Source organism: Tachypleus tridentatus, unplaced genomic scaffold (genome assembly GCF_004210375.1).
Source record: "Tachypleus tridentatus isolate NWPU-2018 unplaced genomic scaffold, ASM421037v1 Hic_cluster_2, whole genome shotgun sequence".
NCBI classification, from domain to species: Eukaryota; Metazoa; Arthropoda; class Merostomata; order Xiphosura; family Limulidae; genus Tachypleus; species Tachypleus tridentatus.
This window is the reverse complement of record NW_027467782.1, coordinates 49459243-49479351: the sequence shown is the minus strand read 5'-3', so window position 1 is coordinate 49479351 and position 20109 is coordinate 49459243. Positions and strand designations below refer to the sequence as shown.

General features: G+C 34.6%; 2 protein-coding genes across 3 annotated transcripts in view; both read right to left on the bottom strand.

Annotated features, from left to right (window-relative positions):
* The window catches only part of LOC143242200 (E3 SUMO-protein ligase PIAS1-like), a 571445-nt gene that overhangs the window by 288957 nt on the left and 262379 nt on the right, over positions 1-20109 (bottom strand). The gene's annotated exons all lie outside the window — the stretch shown is intronic.
* The window catches only part of LOC143243256 (small conductance calcium-activated potassium channel protein-like), a 36487-nt gene that overhangs the window by 10908 nt on the left and 5470 nt on the right, over positions 1-20109 (bottom strand).

The following is a 20109-nucleotide window of genomic DNA, read 5'->3' as shown; positions in this document are numbered from 1 at the left end:
AAAGACGTACACAGTGTATACGGTATGTGATATCAGAAACCTGTGAAATTTAGATTGTGAGAAACTGTAGGTTTTTAAATTTTTTATTGGAACTTTATAAACATTTTCCCCCACGTATCTGTTCTTTGTTCCTAGTTTCTGTTTTTCTTTTTAAATTAAACCCTAACATTTATGATCCAAAGTCATCGATTAATATTACAGAAATGATATATCGGGTTAACATAAAAAGATTTCGTAGTCCAGCGCACAAAAAACAACAACAACATATGACTTAAAAAAAGGTAAAACTGTACATAGGTAACATCATGGAACAGTTTTCAGTCGTTACCAGTTAGGGCGCCACTGTGGTCTCCTTTGTGTATTTCTCACGAAAACAAGCGAACTTGTCGATTTCTCTTTCATCCAACACGAGCCTGACAAAGGTTCAGAGAGGTGAACTAGCCTTTATATCGAAGAACATAACATCGAGTGGTATAGTGTTGTTGTGCACAAATTCAGGTACAGTCAGGCCATCAATACCCATTGAAACCATTGCTGATGTCAGCCATGTTGTATCAGAAGAGGTCAGCACGTGAGTGAAGCAGTCATTTCATTGCTTATCTAGATATGGCGATTTCACTGTTCATGAGCCAACTTTGAGACTGTTTCTATATAAGTTGCATCAAGCACTCAGACAAATTTAACCTGAAGTATTGATTTTAAAGTTCTTGGCATGACTGCAAGTTGATGACCAGTGGTCTGCCAATATCTTAAGGACTGGTGTAGTACACTTTACCTTTTATGGAAGTTTGAACACCCGCAACTGGATTTTCTGGTTAGAAACTAATATTTCCTAAACAGTTCCATGATGCCAAAGTGACAGGATGGTGTGATTTTTTGTTGGACCATGCTATCCTGATGAACCATCAGCATATGTAATTAAAACCCACACGATCAATGTTGCCCGATACAAATAATGCTAGTAATCAATGCTATTCACCTGCTGCAACAACGAGTTGTAATAGACATATGGTTTTCATGTAGAATGGTTCCCTTTCCCATGACGGTAAGCAGGTCTTGTTGGAGGATAGAACCATCCCAAGTCATTTTTCCTTGTGATTGACCACTTAGTTCAGTGGACTTAATACTAGCCAATTTATGATTGTGGGTACCTGAAGTCACGTGTGTACAGTGGAAAACCACACACAGTTCCATATCTCAAGAATCCAGTTGTTCGGAAAGTGGACAACATACCAAATGAGATGCGTTTTGTTGCTGTGTTATTTCTTGTTTCACAGATGTAATGGATGTTCGATTAGCAGATTTTCAACAAATACTGTGACTGATCAGACGTTTGGTCATAATGACGACCCTGGTGGAAACATGCTGCAACTATTACATTTGCGGGATTTTATTAACACCTCTCTGTTACTTCATCTCGGTATGTCATACCGTTATTTATATAAAAACACTGAAGTGTTAAACTTCTGCAACTCCAACACAGATATAATAATGACATATAAATGTGTTTTATCGTGTGTTAACTGTTATTTTTCCTTATGGTTATCTTAGTCTAAGACAAATGCAGCGTTCAGCTTATCAGAAATTTTCATAACGAGTTTTTGTTGTTAAACAAACTCACACTATCGGTTGTACATGTTTTGCTCACCACTGGTATCTAAATGAGGATTTTAATATTATAAACCGACAGAGTTACCGCTGTGCTACTGAGGGCATTATAATGAGGTGTAGAATAAAAGAATATTTTATATGCAAAACGGCTCGTTTGGGTTGAGAAAATATTTTACATAGAAGAGCGAACAACGTTTCGACCTTCTTCGGTGAACCTGACGATGACCGAAGAAGGTCGAAACGTTGTTCGCTCTTCTAAAAATATTTTCTCAACCCAAACGAGCCGTTTTCGCGCATAAATTCTCAACAAGTGGGTTTCTCGACATCACTGAATATAATAATTTTGTTTTAAGACGAATATCTGGATATAAATGATAAAAATTTATGAAAGAACTAAAACTGTTGAATGGTGATTTGTCATAACGACTTAAAAACGTCATTTACCATGTTTAAAATATTTTGTATTTATAGACAACTAACAAAATAGGTGTTAACACTATGTGTGTCTGTTTACAAACGAAATAAGTGTTAACACTATATGTGTCTCTTTACTAACAAAATAAGTATTAGCATTACACATAAGTTCTTTTGAAATGTCACGGTATTCATTTTTTAAATCCTTCGCCAAAACAAATTCACAAATATTACTTGTTTGTCTTTGTTAACCAGAAAGCTACACCATGGGCCATTAGTATTCGGCCTGCAGCGGATATCCAAACCCAATTTTTAATGTCATAAATTCTCAAACTTGTCACTGCGCCACCAGGTGGGTCCAGTGAAGGTTGCTAGAAGTTTACTGGGTTTATCACTTCCAGTTCCTTCGGAATACATGTGTAGTTTACTCCCTCAGGCAGATATCCGAGGGATATTTTTTGTACCTTGTAGTATGTAGTCCAATAGAACAATAGAAACACAGAGAATACAAACAGAACCTTGCAATATACAATGTATATTGTAGTATGTAGTCCAATAGAAACACAGAGAATACAAACAGAACCTTGCAATATACAATGTACATTGTAGTATGTAGTCCAATAGAAACACAGAGAATACAAACAGAACCTTACAATATACAATGTACATTGTAGTATGTAGTCCAATAGAAACACAGAGAATACAAACAGAACCTTACAATACACAATGTACATTGTAGTATGTAGTCCAATAGAAACACAGAGAATACAAACAGAACCTTACAATATACAATGTACATTGTAGTATGTAGTCCAATAGAAACACAGAGAATACAAACAGAACCTTACAATATACAATGTACATTGTAGTATGTAGTCCAATAGAAACACAGAGAATACAAACAGAACCTTACAATACACAATGTATATTGTAGTATGTAGTCCAATAGAAACACATAGAATACAAACAGAACCTTACAATACACAATGTACCTTGTAGTATGTAGTCCAATAGAAACACAGAGAATACAAACAGAACCTTGTAATATACAATGTACATTGTAGTATGTAGTCCAATAGAAACACAGAGAATACAAACAGAACCTTGCAATATACAATGTATATTGTAGTATGTAGTCCAATAGAAACATAGAGAATACAAATAGAACCTTACAATATACAATGTACATTGTAGTATGTAGTCCAATAGAAACACAGAGAATACAAACAGAACCTTGTAATATACAATGTACATTGTAGTATGTAGTCCAATAGAAACACAGAGAATACAAACAGAACCTTGCAATATACAATGTATATTGTAGTATGTAGTCCAATAGAAACACAGAGAATACAAACAGAACCTTGCAATATACAATGTATATTGTAGTATGTAGTCCAATAGAAACACAGAGAATACAAACAGAACCTTGTAATATACAATGTACATTGTAGTATGTAGTCCAATAGAAACACAGAGAATACAAACAGAACCTTACAATACACAATGTATATTGTAGTATGTAGTCCAATAGAAACACAGAGAATACAAACAGAACCTTACAATATACAGTTCTATTTTCTATTTCTTGGGATATCTTAGTGACAATCCGGTGAATGTTATTCTGAAGCCACTGAACAATGTTTTTCAATAAGCTATAATATTATCCTATGCCTTTCATGTGTAGTAAACTGTTATGAAGGAGAACCAGAACTTAACTACAATACGACCTTTTACAATAATGAACAACATGACTTTCGTCTTCAGGTCAGTGTGTGTAATTATAAGTAGCAGACCAGTTGGTGTATGGTGTGACAATTATTACTCCCCCATCTATAACTCACACGGAGCAAGAGACACTGGTGTAATGGGAATATAATGTTATAGCAGACATTGTGAACATCAAAGGCTCAACAGAAAAATGATCATCCTCGATTTCAGTGGTTCCTTCTGTGAAATTTGGACATTTTCAGAGCTTCAAATGTCCAGAAATAACTGAGGATTGGGGTCATTCATGGGAAGAGGTTTTTAAAACTGGGGAATTCGTTGTTTCATGGAACAGGTAGTGAAAAACGATCATAATGAAACACTTAAATGGAAAAGATTGGATGACGAATTTAGAAAGGAAACATAACACTTTCTGCAAACTAAGTGTTTAAGACTATTGACCAATGTTACCTTCGAGTAATTAGTCACTATTCTGGCAACAACGTTATATGAAAAACAATTTCTTCAAGTACATAACCAAAACTACGTCCATTTTTTATTCTAAAAGTTAAATGACTTGATCTTGTTCGATGAAAGCATCAAGTTACATGACTTGGAGGACGGGAGTGCAATTACTTATGTCATTCATCGTGTATATTGAGTGTTTCAGGAAAGGATATGGCATTGAGAAGTTATTGACAGTCTGAGGAAAGGATATGACATTGAGGAGTATACTGATAGATTTAAGGACATACACAACATTGAGGAATATATTGACGAATCTAAGGAAAGGATATAAGATTTAGGAGAACACTGACAGTTTGAGGAAAGAGTATGACATTGAGGAGTATATTGACGGATTTAAGGAAAGAATATGGCATTGAGAAATATATTGAGAGTCTGAGGAAAGAAAATGACATTGAGGAAATCTTGAATTTAAATTTTCACAAAATACTCAAATATTGTTTAAAACACTTAAAGTTTTAAAGGAAGACTTGAGGAAACTAGAAAATATCAGTATGACACTTGATGATTTTTAAACACAGATACCTACAGAAGAAAATGTTCTGAAAAAGGAAACGTCATTTTCCGAACTTCCACGTAATGCAGTGTTTTCAGGCTAGTTTGGAAAGCATTTAGCTATGGCTAGTTGAATGGTGAGAACCACTACTTCCACAGAGCAAGTGCCACGATGGAGTTTGCAATATAGTCACATTTTATGAACTTTTTGTATGGTGCTGGTGAAAAAAGTATTGAAGACTACATCTATTAAATATTAAGAACTCTATGAATAGCACTGGAAGCAGAAGACGAAAAAGAAACTTTGGCACAGAATACAGAGATATATTTATCTTCTATAATGACGGAAGACAAACTTGTTCATATTATAAATGCAGGAATGTTTGTTATAATTGTTGAAAAAAACCTAGATGTCCATTGGTATTCAGTTTTTAACTGGTACCTCTCTCATAGGTTGAGATTGTTGACGGTAATACAGTGCAGGGTCATGTGTCATGGCCGAAGACTGAAATTGTAGAGTAGCTAGAGACACATTTTATGAAGAGATCAGTACGTGGATGTCGTATTTGACCGATACCATGAAGGATCCATAGAAGGTGATGTACACAAAATACATTCAGTTATGGCTTTAACACGTAACGTTCAACAAACCTTTGCCTGCCAGAAATGGCTTTATGACGAATATAAGATAAAAAAAAGCAGTAATAAGGCTTATCACAACACGGTTGTTCCATAAAAACCTTCTACGAAGATGGTCAAAAGCAGATGTAAATATGGTCACTTTATTAGACAAGACGAAACCATTAAATACATCCAAGTTGTGAATAATGACATTGATGCGTTTGTAATCACCAAGAAAGATGAAAAGATATTCTGAAGTTGGGGATAGGACTTTACAGCTTGTTACTCGTTACTTCCACTGGTTGTAACAGTTTCATATAGTTATTCAGAGACAGCTTGTTACTCGTTACTTCCACTGGTTGTAACAGTTTGATATAGTAATTCAGAGACAGCTTCTTCGTTACTTCCACTGGTTGTAACAGTTTCATATAGTGATTCAGAGACAGCTTCTTCCTCGTTACTTCCACTGGTTGTAACAGTTTCATATAGTGATTCAGAGACAGCTTCTTCCTCGTTACTTCCACTGGTTGTAACAGTTTCATATAGTGATTCAGAGACAGCTTCTTCCTCGTTACTTCCACTGGTTGTAACAGTTTCATATAGTGATTCAGAGACAGCTTCTTCTTCGTTACTTCCACTGGTTGTAACAGTTTCATATAGTGATTCAGAGACAGCTTCTTCTTCGTTACTTCCACTGGTTGTAACAGTTTCATATAGTGATTCAGAGACAGCTTCTTCTTCGTTACTTCCACTGGTTGTAACAGTTTCATATAGTGATTCAGAGACAGCTTCTTCTTCGTTACTTCCACTGGTTGTAACAGTTTCATATAGTGATTCAGAGACGGCTTCTTCTTCGTTACTTCCACTGGTTGTAACAGTTTCATATAGTGATTCAGAGACAGCTTCTTCCTCGTTACTTCCACTGGTTGTAACAGTTTCATATAGTGATTCAGAGACAGATTCTTCTTCGTTACATCCACTGGTTGTAACAGTTTCATATAGTGATTCAGAGACAGCTTCTTCTTCGTTACTTCCACTGGTTGTAACAGTTTCATATAGTGATTCAGAGACAGCTTCTTCTTCGTTACTTCCACTGGTTGTAACAGTTTCATATAGTGATTCAGAGACAGCTTCTTCTTCGTTACTTCCACTGGTTGTAACAGTTTCATATAGTGATTCAGAGACAGCTTCTTCCTCGTTACTTCCACTGGTTGTAACAGTTTCATATAGTGATTCAGAGACAGCTTCTTCTTCGTTACTTCCACTGGTTGTAACAGTTTCATATAGTGATTCAGAGACAGCTTCTTCTTCGTTACTTCCACTGGTTGTAACAGTTTCATATAGTGATTCAGAGACAGATTCTTCTTCGTTACATCCACTGGTTGTAACAGTTTCATATAGTGATTCAGAGACAGATTCTTCCTCGTTACTTCCACTGGTTGTAACAGTTTCATATAGTGATTCAAAGACGGCTTCTTCTTCGTTACTTCCACTGGTTGTAACAGTTTCATATAGTGATTCAAAGACGGCTTCTTCTTCGTTACTTCCACTGGTTGTAACAGTTTCATATAGTGATTCAGAGACAGCTTCTTCTTCGTTACTTCCACTGGTTGTAACAGTTTCATATAGTGATTCAGAGACAGCTTCTTCCTCGTTACTTCCACTGGTTGTAACAGTTTCATATAGTGATTCAGAGACAGATTCTTCTTCGTTACTTCCACTGGTTGTAACAGTTTCATATAGTGATTCAGAGACAGATTCTTCTTCGTTACATCCACTGGTTGTAACAGTTTCATATAGTGATTCAGAGACAGCTTCTTCTTCGTTACTTCCACTGGTTGTAACAGTTTCATATAGTGATTCAAAGACGGCTTCTTCTTCGTTACTTCCACTGGTTGTAACAGTTTCATATAGTGATTCAAAGACGGCTTCTTCTTCGTTACTTCCACTGGTTGTAACAGTTTCATATAGTGATTCAGAGACAGCTTCTTCTTCGTTACTTCCACTGGTTGTAACAGTTTCATATAGTGATTCAGAGACAGCTTCTTCCTCGTTACTTCCACTGGTTGTAACAGTTTCATATAGTGATTCAGAGACAGCTTCTTCCTCGTTACTTCCACTGGTTGTAACAGTTTCATATAGTGATTCAAAGACAGCTTCTTCCTCGTTACTTCCACTGGTTGTAACAGTTTCATATAGTGATTCAAAGACAGCTTCTTCTTCGTTACTTCCACTGGTTGTAACAGTTTCATATAGTGATTCAAAGACGGCTTCTTCTTCGTTACTTCCACTGGTTGTAACAGTTTCATATAGTGATTCAAAGACGGCTTCTTCTTCGTTACTTCCACTGGTTGTAACAGTTTCATATAGTGATTCAGAGACAGCTTCTTCCTCGTTACTTCCACTGGTTGTAACAGTTTCATATAGTGATTCAAAGACGGCTTCTTCTTCGTTACTTCCACTGGTTGTAACAGTTTCATATAGTGATTCAAAGACAGCTTCTTCTTCGTTACTTCCACTGGTTGTAACAGTTTCATATAGTGATTCAGAGACAGCTTCTTCTTCGTTACTTCCACTGGTTGTAACAGTTTCATATAGTGATTCAGAGACAGCTTCTTCTTCGTTACTTCCACTGGTTGTAACAGTTTCATATAGTGATTCAGAGACAGCTTCTTCCTCGTTACTTCCACTGGTTGTAACAGTTTCATATAGTGATTCAGAGACAGCTTCTTCTTCGTTACTTCCACTGGTTGTAACAGTTTCATATAGTGATTCAGAGACAGCTTCTTCTTCGTTACTTCCACTGGTTGTAACAGTTTCATATAGTGATTCAGAGACAGCTTCTTCTTCGTTACTTCCACTGGTTGTAACAGTTTCATATAGTGATTCAGAGACAGCTTCTTCTTCGTTACTTCCACTGGTTGTAACAGTTTCATATAGTGATTCAGAGACAGCTTCTTCTTCGTTACTTCCACTGGTTGTAACAGTTTCATATAGTGATTCAGAGACAGCTTCTTCTTCGTTACTTCCACTGGTTGTAACAGTTTCATATAGTGATTCAGAGACAGCTTCTTCTTCGTTACTTCCACTGGTTGTAACAGTTTCATATAGTGATTCAGAGACAGCTTCTTCTTCGTTACTTCCACTGGTTGTAACAGTTTCATATAGTGATTCAGAGACAGCTTCTTCTTCGTTACTTCCACTGGTTGTAACAGTTTCATATAGTGATTCAGAGACAGCTTCTTCTTCGTTACTTCCACTGGTTGTAACAGTTTCATATAGTGATTCAGAGACAGCTTCTTCTTCGTTACTTCCACTGGTTGTAACAGTTTCATATAGTGATTCAGAGACAGCTTCTTCTTCGTTATATCCACTGGTTGTAACAGTTTCATATAGTGATTCAGAGACAGCTTCTTCTTCGTTACTTCCACTGGTTGTAACAGTTTCATATAGTGATTCAGAGACAGCTTCTTCTTCGTTACTTCCACTGGTTGTAACAGTTTCATATAGTGATTCAGAGACAGCTTCTTCTTCGTTACTTCCACTGGTTGTAACAGTTTCATATAGTGATTCAGAGACAGCTTCTTCTTCGTTATATCCACTGGTTGTAACAGTTTCATATAGTGATTCAGAGACAGCTTCTTCTTCGTTACTTCCACTGGTTGTAACAGTTTCATATAGTGATTCAGAGACAGCTTCTTCTTCGTTACTTCCACTGGTTGTAACAGTTTCATATAGTGATTCAAAGACAGCTTCTTCTTCGTTACTTCCACTGGTTGTAACAGTTTCATATAGTGATTCAGAAACAGCTTCTTCTTCGTTACTTCCACTGGTTGTAACAGTTTCATATAGTGATTCAGAAACAGCTTCTTCTTCGTTACTTCCACTGGTTGTAACAGTTTCATATAGTGATTCAGAGACAGCTTCTTCTTCGTTACTTCCACTGGTTGTAACAGTTTCATATAGTGATTCAGAGACAGCTTCTTCTTCGTTACTTCCACTGGTTGTAACAGTTTCATATAGTGATTCAGAGACAGCTTCTTCTTCGTTACCTCCACTGGTTGTAACACAGTTTCATATAGTGATTCAGAGACAGCTTCTTCTTCGTTATATCCACTGGTTGTAACAGTTTCATATAGTGATTCAGAGACAGCTTCTTCTTCGTTACTTCCACTGGTTGTAACAGTTTCATATAGTGATTCAGAGACAGCTTCTTCTTCGTTACTTCCACTGGTTGTAACAGTTTCATATAGTGATTCAGAGACAGCTTCTTCTTCGTTACTTCCACTGGTTGTAACAGTTTCATATAGTGATTCAGAGACAGCTCCTTCTTCGTTACCTCCACTGGTTGTAACACAGTTTCATATAGTGATTCAGAGACAGCTTCTTCTTCGTTATATCCACTGGTTGTAACAGTTTCATATAGTGATTCAGAGACAGCTTCTTCTTCGTTACTTCAACTGGTTGTAACAGTTTCATATAGTGATTCAGAGACAGCTTGTTACTCGTTACTTCCACTGGTTGTAACAGTTTCATATAGTGATTCAGAGACAGCTTCTTCTTCGTTACCTCCACTGGTTGTAACAGTTTCATATAGTGATTCAGAGACAGATTCTTCTTCGTTACTTCCACTGGTTGTAACAGTTTCATATAGTGATTCAGAGACAGCTTCTTCTTCGTTATATCCACTGGTTGTAACAGTTTCATATAGTGATTCAGAAACAGCTTCTTCTTCGTTACTTCCACTGGTTGTAACAGTTTCATATAGTGATTCAGAGACAGCTTCTTCTTCGTTACCTCCACTGGTTGTAACACAGTTTCATATAGTGATTCAGAGACAGATTCTTCTTCGTTACTTCCACTGGTTGTAACAGTTTCATATAGTGATTCAGAGACAGCTTCTTCTTCGTTACTTCCACTGGTTGTAACAGTTTCATATAGTGATTCAGAAACAGCTTCTTCTTCGTTACTTCCACTGGTTGTAACAGTTTCATATAGTGATTCAGAAACAGCTTCTTCTTCGTTACTTCCACTGGTTGTAACAGTTTCATATAGTGATTCAGAGACAGCTTCTTCTTCGTTACTTCCACTGGTTGTAACAGTTTCATATAGTGATTCAGAGACAGCTTCTTCTTCGTTACTTCCACTGGTTGTAACAGTTTCATATAGTGATTCAGAGACAGCTCCTTCTTCGTTACCTCCACTGGTTGTAACACAGTTTCATATAGTGATTCAGAGACAGCTTCTTCTTCGTTATATCCACTGGTTGTAACAGTTTCATATAGTGATTCAGAGACAGCTTCTTCTTCGTTACTTCCACTGGTTGTAACAGTTTCATATAGTGATTCAGAGACAGCTTCTTCTTCGTTACTTCCACTGGTTGTAACAGTTTCATATAGTGATTCAGAGACAGCTTCTTCTTCGTTACTTCCACTGGTTGTAACAGTTTCATATAGTGATTCAGAGACAGCTTCTTCTTCGTTACTTCCACTGGTTGTAACAGTTTCATATAGTGATTCAGAGACAGCTTGTTACTCGTTACTTCCACTGGTTGTAACAGTTTCATATAGTGATTCAGAGACAGCTTCTTCTTCGTTACTTCCACTGGTTGTAACAGTTTCATATAGTGATTCAGAGACAGCTTCTTCTTCGTTACTTCCACTGGTTGTAACAGTTTCATATAGTGATTCAGAGACAGCTTCTTCTTCGTTACTTCCACTGGTTGTAACAGTTTCATATAGTGATTCAGAGACAGCTTCTTCTTCGTTACTTCCACTGGTTGTAACAGTTTCATATAGTGATTCAGAGACAGCTTGTTACTCGTTACTTCCACTGGTTGTAACAGTTTCATATAGTGATTCAGAGACAGCTTCTTCTTCGTTACTTCCACTGATTGTAACAGTTTCATATAGTGATTCAGAGACAGCTTCTTCTTCGTTACTTCAACTGGTTGTAACAGTTTCATATAGTGATTCAGAGACAGCTCCTTCTTCGTTACTTCCACTGATTGTAACAGTTTCATATAGTGATTCAGAGACAGCTTCTTCTTCGTTACTTCCACTGGTTGTAACAGTTTCATATAGTGATTCAGAGACAGATTCTTCTTCGTTACTTCCACTGGTTGTAACAGTTTCATATAGTGATTCAGAGACAGCTTCTTCTTCGTTACTTCCACTGGTTGTAACAGTTTCATATAGTGATTCAGAGACAGCTTCTTCTTCGTTACTTCCACTGGTTGTAACAGTTTCATATAGTGATTCAGAGACAGATTCTTCTTCGTTACTTCCACTGGTTGTAACAGTTTCATATAGTGATTGAGAGAAATCTTAGGTGAACTTGAATAATTATTCAATCCGATGAAGTTTATCTTCAAGATACACGTTGTTTATTATACGGTTCCTTATGATGAATGTGACAACGGGTACATTGTTAAGTTCCTTATGATGTGTGTAACAACGAGTACATTGTTAAGTTCCTTATGATGTGTGTAACAACGAGTACATTGTTAAGTTCCTTATGATGTGTGTAACAACGAGTACATTGTTAAGTTCCTTAAGATGTGTGTAACAACGAGTACACTGTAAAGTTCCTTATGATGTGTGTAACAACAAGTACACTGTAAAGTTCCTTATGATGGGTGTAACAACGAGTACACTGTTAAGTTCCTTATGATGTGTGTAACAACGAGTACACTGCAAAGTTCCTTAAGATGTGTGTAACAACGAGTACACTGTTAAGTTCCTTATGATGTGTGTAACAACGAGTACACTGTTAAGTTCCTTATGATGTGTGTAACAACGAGTACATTGTTAAGTTCCTTATGATGAATGTGACAACGGGTACATTGTTAAGTTCCTTATGATGTGTGTAACAACGAGTACATTGTTAAGTTCCTTATGATGTGTGTAACAACGAGTACATTGTTAAGTTCCTTATGATGTGTGTAACAACGAGTACATTGTTAAGTTCCTTAAGATGTGTGTAACAACGAGTACACTGTAAAGTTCCTTATGATGTGTGTAACAACAAGTACACTGTAAAGTTCCTTATGATGGGTGTAACAACGAGTACACTGTTAAGTTCCTTATGATGTGTGTAACAACGAGTACACTGCAAAGTTCCTTAAGATGTGTGTAACAACGAGTACACTGTTAAGTTCCTTATGATGTGTGTAACAACGAGTACACTGTTAAGTTCCTTATGATGTGTGTAACAACGAGTACACTGTTAAGTTCCTTATGATGTGTATAACAACGAGTACACTGCAAAGTTCCTTAAGATGGGTGTAACAACGAGTACACTGTTAAGTTCCTTATGATGTGTGTAACAACGAGTACACTGCAAAGTTCCTTAAGATGGGTGTAACAACGAGTACATTGTTAAGTTCCTTAAGATGTGTGTAACAACGAGTACATTGTTAAGTTCCTTATGATGTGTGTAACAACGAGTACACTGTAAAGTTCCTTATGATGGGTGTAACAACGAGTACACTGTAAAGTTCCTTAAGATGGGTGTAACAACGAGTACACTGCTACGTTCCTTATGATGTGTGTAACAACGAGTACACTGTAAAGTTCCTTAAGATGTGTGTAACAACGAGTAAACTGTTAAGTTCCTTATGATGTGTGTAACAACGAGTACATTGTTAAGTTCCTTATGATGTGTGTAACAACGAGTACACTGTTAAGTTCCTTATGATGTGTGTAACAACGAGTACACTGTAAAGTTCCTTATGATGGGTGTAACAACAAGTACACTGTTAAGTTCCTTATGATGTGTGTAACAACGAGTACACTGTTAAGTTCCTTATGATGTGTGTAACAACGAGTAAACTGTTAAGTTCCTTATGATGTGTGTAACAACGAGTACACTGCAAAGTTCCTTATGATGTGTGTAACAACGAGTACACTGCAAAGTTCCTTATGATGTGTGTAACAACGAGTACACTGCAAAGTTCCTTAAGATGTGTGTAACAACGAGTACACTGCAAAGTTCCTTAAGATGTGTGTAACAACGAGTACACTGTAAAGTTCCTTATGATGTGTGTAACAACAAGTACACTGTAAAGTTCCTTATGATGGGTGTAACAACGAGTACATTGTTAAGTTCCTTATGATGTGTGTAACAACGAGTACACTGTAAAGTTCCTTATGATGGGTGTAACAAAGAGTACACTGCAAAGTTCCTTAAGATGTGTGTAACAAAGAGTACACTGTTAAGTTCCTTATGATGTGTGTAACAACGAGTACACTGCAAAGTTCCTTAAGATGTGTGTAACAATGAGTACATTGTTAAGTTCCTTATGATGTGTGTAACAACGAGTACACTGTTAAGTTCCTTATGATGTGTGTAACAACGAGTACACTGCAAAGTTCCTTAAGATGTGTGTAACAACGAGTACATTGTTAAGTTCCTTATGATGTGTGTAACAACGAGTACATTGTTAAGTTCCTTATGATGGGTGTAACAAAGAGTACATTGTTAAGTTCCTTAGGATGTGTGTAACAAAGAGTACATTGTTAAGTTCCTTATGATGTGTGTAACAAAGAGTACATTGTTAAGTTCCTTATGATGTGTGTAACAAAGAGTACATTGTTAAGTTCCTTATGACAAATTTAACAAAGAGTACACTGTAAAGTTCCTTATGATGTGTGTAACAACGAGTACACTGTTAAGTTCCTTATGATGTGTGTAACAACGAGTACACTGCAAAGTTCCTTAAGATGTGTGTAACAACGAGTACATTGTTAAGTTCCTTATGATGTGTGTAACAACGAGTACACTGTTAAGTTCCTTATGATGTGTGTAACAACAAGTACACTGTTAAGTTCCTTATGATGTGTGTAACAACGAGTACATTGTTAAGTTCCTTATGATGTGTGTAACAACGAGTACACTGCAAAGTTCCTTAAGATGTGTGTAACAAAGAGTACACTGTTAAGTTCCTTATGATGTGTGTAACAACGAGTACACTGCAAAGTTCCTTAAGATGTGTGTAACAATGAGTACATTGTTAAGTTCCTTATGATGTGTGTAACAACGAGTACACTGTTAAGTTCCTTATGATGTGTGTAACAACGAGTACACTGCAAAGTTCCTTAAGATGTGTGTAACAACGAGTACATTGTTAAGTTCCTTATGATGTGTGTAACAACGAGTACATTGTTAAGTTCCTTATGATGGGTGTAACAAAGAGTACATTGTTAAGTTCCTTAGGATGTGTGTAACAAAGAGTACATTGTTAAGTTCCTTATGATGTGTGTAACAAAGAGTACATTGTTAAGTTCCTTATGATGTGTGTAACAAAGAGTACATTGTTAAGTTCCTTATGACAAATTTAACAAAGAGTACACTGTAAAGTTCCTTATGATGTGTGTAACAACGAGTACACTGTTAAGTTCCTTATGATGTGTGTAACAACGAGTACACTGCAAAGTTCCTTAAGATGTGTGTAACAACGAGTACATTGTTAAGTTCCTTATGATGTGTGTAACAACGAGTACACTGTTAAGTTCCTTATGATGTGTGTAACAACAAGTACACTGTTAAGTTCCTTATGATGTGTGTAACAACGAGTACATTGTTAAGTTCCTTATGATGTGTGTAACAACGAGTACATTGCTAAGTTCCTTATGATGTGTGTAACAACGAGTACATTGTTAAGTTCCTTATGATGTGTGTAACAACGAGTACATTGTTAAGTTCCTTATGATGTGTGTAACAACGAGTACATTGTTAAGTTCCTTATGATGTGTGTAACAACGGGTTCACTGCTAAGTTCCTTAAGATGGGTGTACCAACGAGTACACTGCTACGTTCCTTATAAAAGTGATCGGTGTATCGGTGATACTTGGGATGCATTAGCAGATAGAATATTTGAATCGTCGAAACGGTGAGGGTTAATTTAATTAGCACTTCACATTGTGAACGAACTTGTAGCACGTGTGTCTGTTTAATAGTTAAGCACTAGATTTAAACATGAACCAAAACATTGCTGACACAACCTGTTAAGTTCCCTAACCTAACCTAACCAAAACATTGCTGACACAACCTGTTAAGTTCTTGGTGTTTACAATAGTTGACTCGTGTAAGGATATTTAGTTTTATGACTTTATACATGAATCAATTTTACCTTTCTAATTTTATTTATAAAAGTAGTCACAGTACTGGAGAACATTACTCATTACGTACGTTTTGTGACTGTCTTTCATGTCTCTTACATAATTACAGTCATTCCTGCTTGGTGAACGAGTTACCATAAATATGATCATGTTGACCGTTGAGTTATTTGACGTATATCTAAATACCAGTCATTCGTGTTTGTGAAATTTCAACCACAATCTTACGTATGGAAATTACAAATCTAAAATTACGCAATGTCCCCTTTAACCTTTACTATTCGGGGCTGTTTTATTGATATTCTATGTTGTTTAATGTTTCTATATTCAGGAAAGTTCTGTAATGTGTTTTTGTACTACTAGTATCAAACAGCAATATGGCGACGGCAGCCATTTTGAATTTCTATCAATAGGATAAACAATTAACAAGAAACCATAATAAAACCGTACACGTTAGGATGTAATGTTAACATGTCAAAACACTGACAGTTTTGTGAATTATTAATACAATAAAGTGTATGATAAAAACAAAGAGAATTTCAAGTATTTATTCACGAGCAGTACTAGCAACATACAAACACACTAGGCCTCAGCATGGTCAGGTTAGGGTGTTCAACTAGCAATCTGAGGGCCGCGGGTTCGAATCCCCGTCACACTAACTTTCCTCGCCCTTTAGTCCTGGGGACGTTATAATGTTCGATCAATCCCATTCTTCGTTGGTAAAAGAAAGCCGAAGAGTTGGTGGTAATGACTAGCTGATTTCCTTCTGGTCTTATACTATTAAATTAGGGACGGCTAACGCAGATAGCCCCAGTGTAGCTTTGCGCAAAAGTAAAAAAACAACAACAAAAGTAACCCATTCAGCTTACAAAAAATACTAAAAAGTAGCTAAAGTTCGGCGATACAAATGTTTTAGGAAACAAATCATTATGGAATATAATATATTTATGTGACGTATATGTAGATAATAAATATCTCAGTGGTCATTGTAAGGTTAAATACACTAACGTAACGTACTGTTCAATATCGAATAGCTAAAGACCAATGTAAGCACAAATACACTAAAATAACGTACAGTTCAATATTAAATACTTAACAGCCAATGTAAGAATAAATACACTAACATGGCGTAGAGTTCAACATTAAATACTTAATGACCAATTTAATGATAAATACACCCATGCAACATACAGTTCAATATTAAATACTTAATGACCAATTTAATGATAAATACACCCATGCAACATACAGTTCAATATTAAATACTTAATGACCAATTTAATGATAAATACACCAATCCAACATACAGTTCAATATTAAATACTTAATGACCAATTTAATGATAAATACACCCATGCAACATACAGTTCAATATTAAATACTTAATGACCAATTTAATGATAAATACACCAATCCAACATACAGTTCAATATTAAATACTTAATGACCAATTTAATGATAAATACACCCATGCAACATACAGTTCAATATTAAATACTTAATGACCAATTTAATGATAAATACACCAATCCAACATACAGTTCAATATTAAATACTTAATGACCAATTTAATGATAAATACACCAATCCAACATACAGTTCAACATTAAATACTTAATGACCAATTTAATGATAAATACACCAATCCAACATACAGTTCAATATTAAATACTTAATGACCAATTTAATGATAACTACACCAATCCAACATACAGTTCAATATTAAATACTTAATGACCAATTTAATGATAAATACACCAATCCAACATACAGTTCAATATTAAATACTTAATGACCAATTTAATGATAACTACACCAATCCAACATACAGTTCAATATTAAATACTTAATGACCAATTTAATGATAAATACACCAATCCAACATACAGTTCAATATTAAATACGTAATGACCAATTTAATGATAAATACACCCATGCAACATACAGTTCAACATTCAATACTTAAAGACCAATTTAATGATAAATACACAAATCCAACATACAGTTCAACATTAAATACTTAATGACCAATTTAACGATAAATACACCAATCCAACATACAGTTCAACATTAAATACTTAATGACAAATTTAATGATAAATACACCAATCCAACATACAGTTCAATATTAAATACTTAAAGACCAATTTAACGATAAATACACCAATCCAACATACAGTTCAACATTAAATACTTAATGACCAATTTAACGATAAATACACCAATCCAACATACAGTTCGACATTAAATACTTAAAGACCAATTTAACGATAAATACACCAATCCAACATACAGTTCAATATTAAATACTTAATGACAAATTTAATGATAAATACACCAATCCAACATACAGTTCAACATTAAATACTTAAAGACCAATTTAACGATAAATACACCAATCCAACATACAGTTCAACATTAAATACTTAATGACCAATTTAACGATAAATACACCAATCCAACATACAGTTCAACATTAAATACTTAAAGACCAACTTAACGATAAATACACCAATCCAACATACAGTTCAATATTAAATACTTAAAGACCAATTTAACGATAAATACACCAATCCAACATACAGTTCAATATTAAATACATAATGACCAATTTAATGATAAATACACCAATCCAACATACAGTTCAACATTAAATACTTAAAGACCAATTTAACGATAAATACACCAATCCAACATACAGTTCAATATTAAATACTTAATGACCAATTTAATGATAAATACACCAATCCAACATACAGTTCAATATTAAATACTTAATGACCAATTTAATGATAAATACACCAATCCAACATACAGTTCAACATTAAATACTTAAAGACCAATTTAACGATAAATACACCAATCCAACATACAGTTCAACATTAACTACTTAATGACCAATTTAATGATAAATACACCAATCCAACATACAGTTCAACATTAAATACTTAAAGACCAATTTAACGATAAATACACCAATCCAACATACAGATCAATATTAAATACTTAATGACAAATTTAATGATAAATACACCAATCCAACATACAGTTCAACATTAAATACTTAAAGACCAATTTAACGATAAATACACCAATCCAACATACAGTTCAACATTAAATACTTAAAGACCAATTTAACGATAAATACACCAATCCAACATACAGATCAATATTAAATACTTAATGACAAATTTAATGATAAATACACCAATCCAACATACAGTTCAACATTAAATACTTAAAGACCAATTTAACGATAAATACACCAATCCAACATACAGTTCAACATTAAATACTTAAAGACCAACTTAACGATAAATACACCAATCCAACATACAGTTCAACATTAACTACTTAATGACCAATTTAATGATAAATACACCAATCCAACATACAGTTCAACATTAAATACTTAAAGACCAAGTTAACGATAAATACACCCATGCAACATACAGTTCAACATTAAATACTTAATGACCAATTTAACGATAAACACACCAATCCAACATACAGTTCAACATTAAATACTTAAAGACCAATTTAATGATAAATACACCAATCCAACATACAGTTCAATATTAAATACTTAAAGACCAATTTAATGATAAATACACCCATGCAACATACAGTTCAATATTAAATACTTAATGACCAATTTAATGATAAATACACCAATCCAACATACAGTTCAATATTAAATACTTAATGACCAATTTAATGATAAATACACCCATGCAACATACAGTTCAATATTAAATACTTAATGACCAATTTAATGATAAATACACCAATCCAACATACAGTTCAATATTAAATACTTAATGACCAATTTAATGATAAATACACCAATCCAACATACAGTTCAACATTAAATACTTAATGACCAATTTAATGATAAATACACCAATCCAACATACAGTTCAATATTAAATACTTAATGACCAATTTAATGATAACTACACCAATCCAACATACAGTTCAATATTAAATACTTAATGACCAATTTAATGATAAATACACCAATCCAACATACAGTTCAATATTAAATACTTAATGACCAATTTAATGATAACTACACCAATCCAACATACAGTTCAATATTAAATACTTAATGACCAATTTAATGATAAATACACCAATCCAACATACAGTTCAATATTAAATACGTAATGACCAATTTAATGATAAATACACCCATGCAACATACAGTTCAACATTCAATACTTAAAGACCAATTTAATGATAAATACACAAATCCAACATACAGTTCAACATTAAATACTTAATGACCAATTTAACGATAAATACACCAATCCAACATACAGTTCAACATTAAATACTTAATGACAAATTTAATGATAAATACACCAATCCAACATACAGTTCAATATTAAATACTTAAAGACCAATTTAACGATAAATACACCAATCCAACATACAGTTCAACATTAAATACTTAATGACCAATTTAACGATAAATACACCAATCCAACATACAGTTCGACATTAAATACTTAAAGACCAATTTAACGATAAATACACCAATCCAACATACAGTTCAATATTAAATACTTAATGACAAATTTAATGATAAATACACCAATCCAACATACAGTTC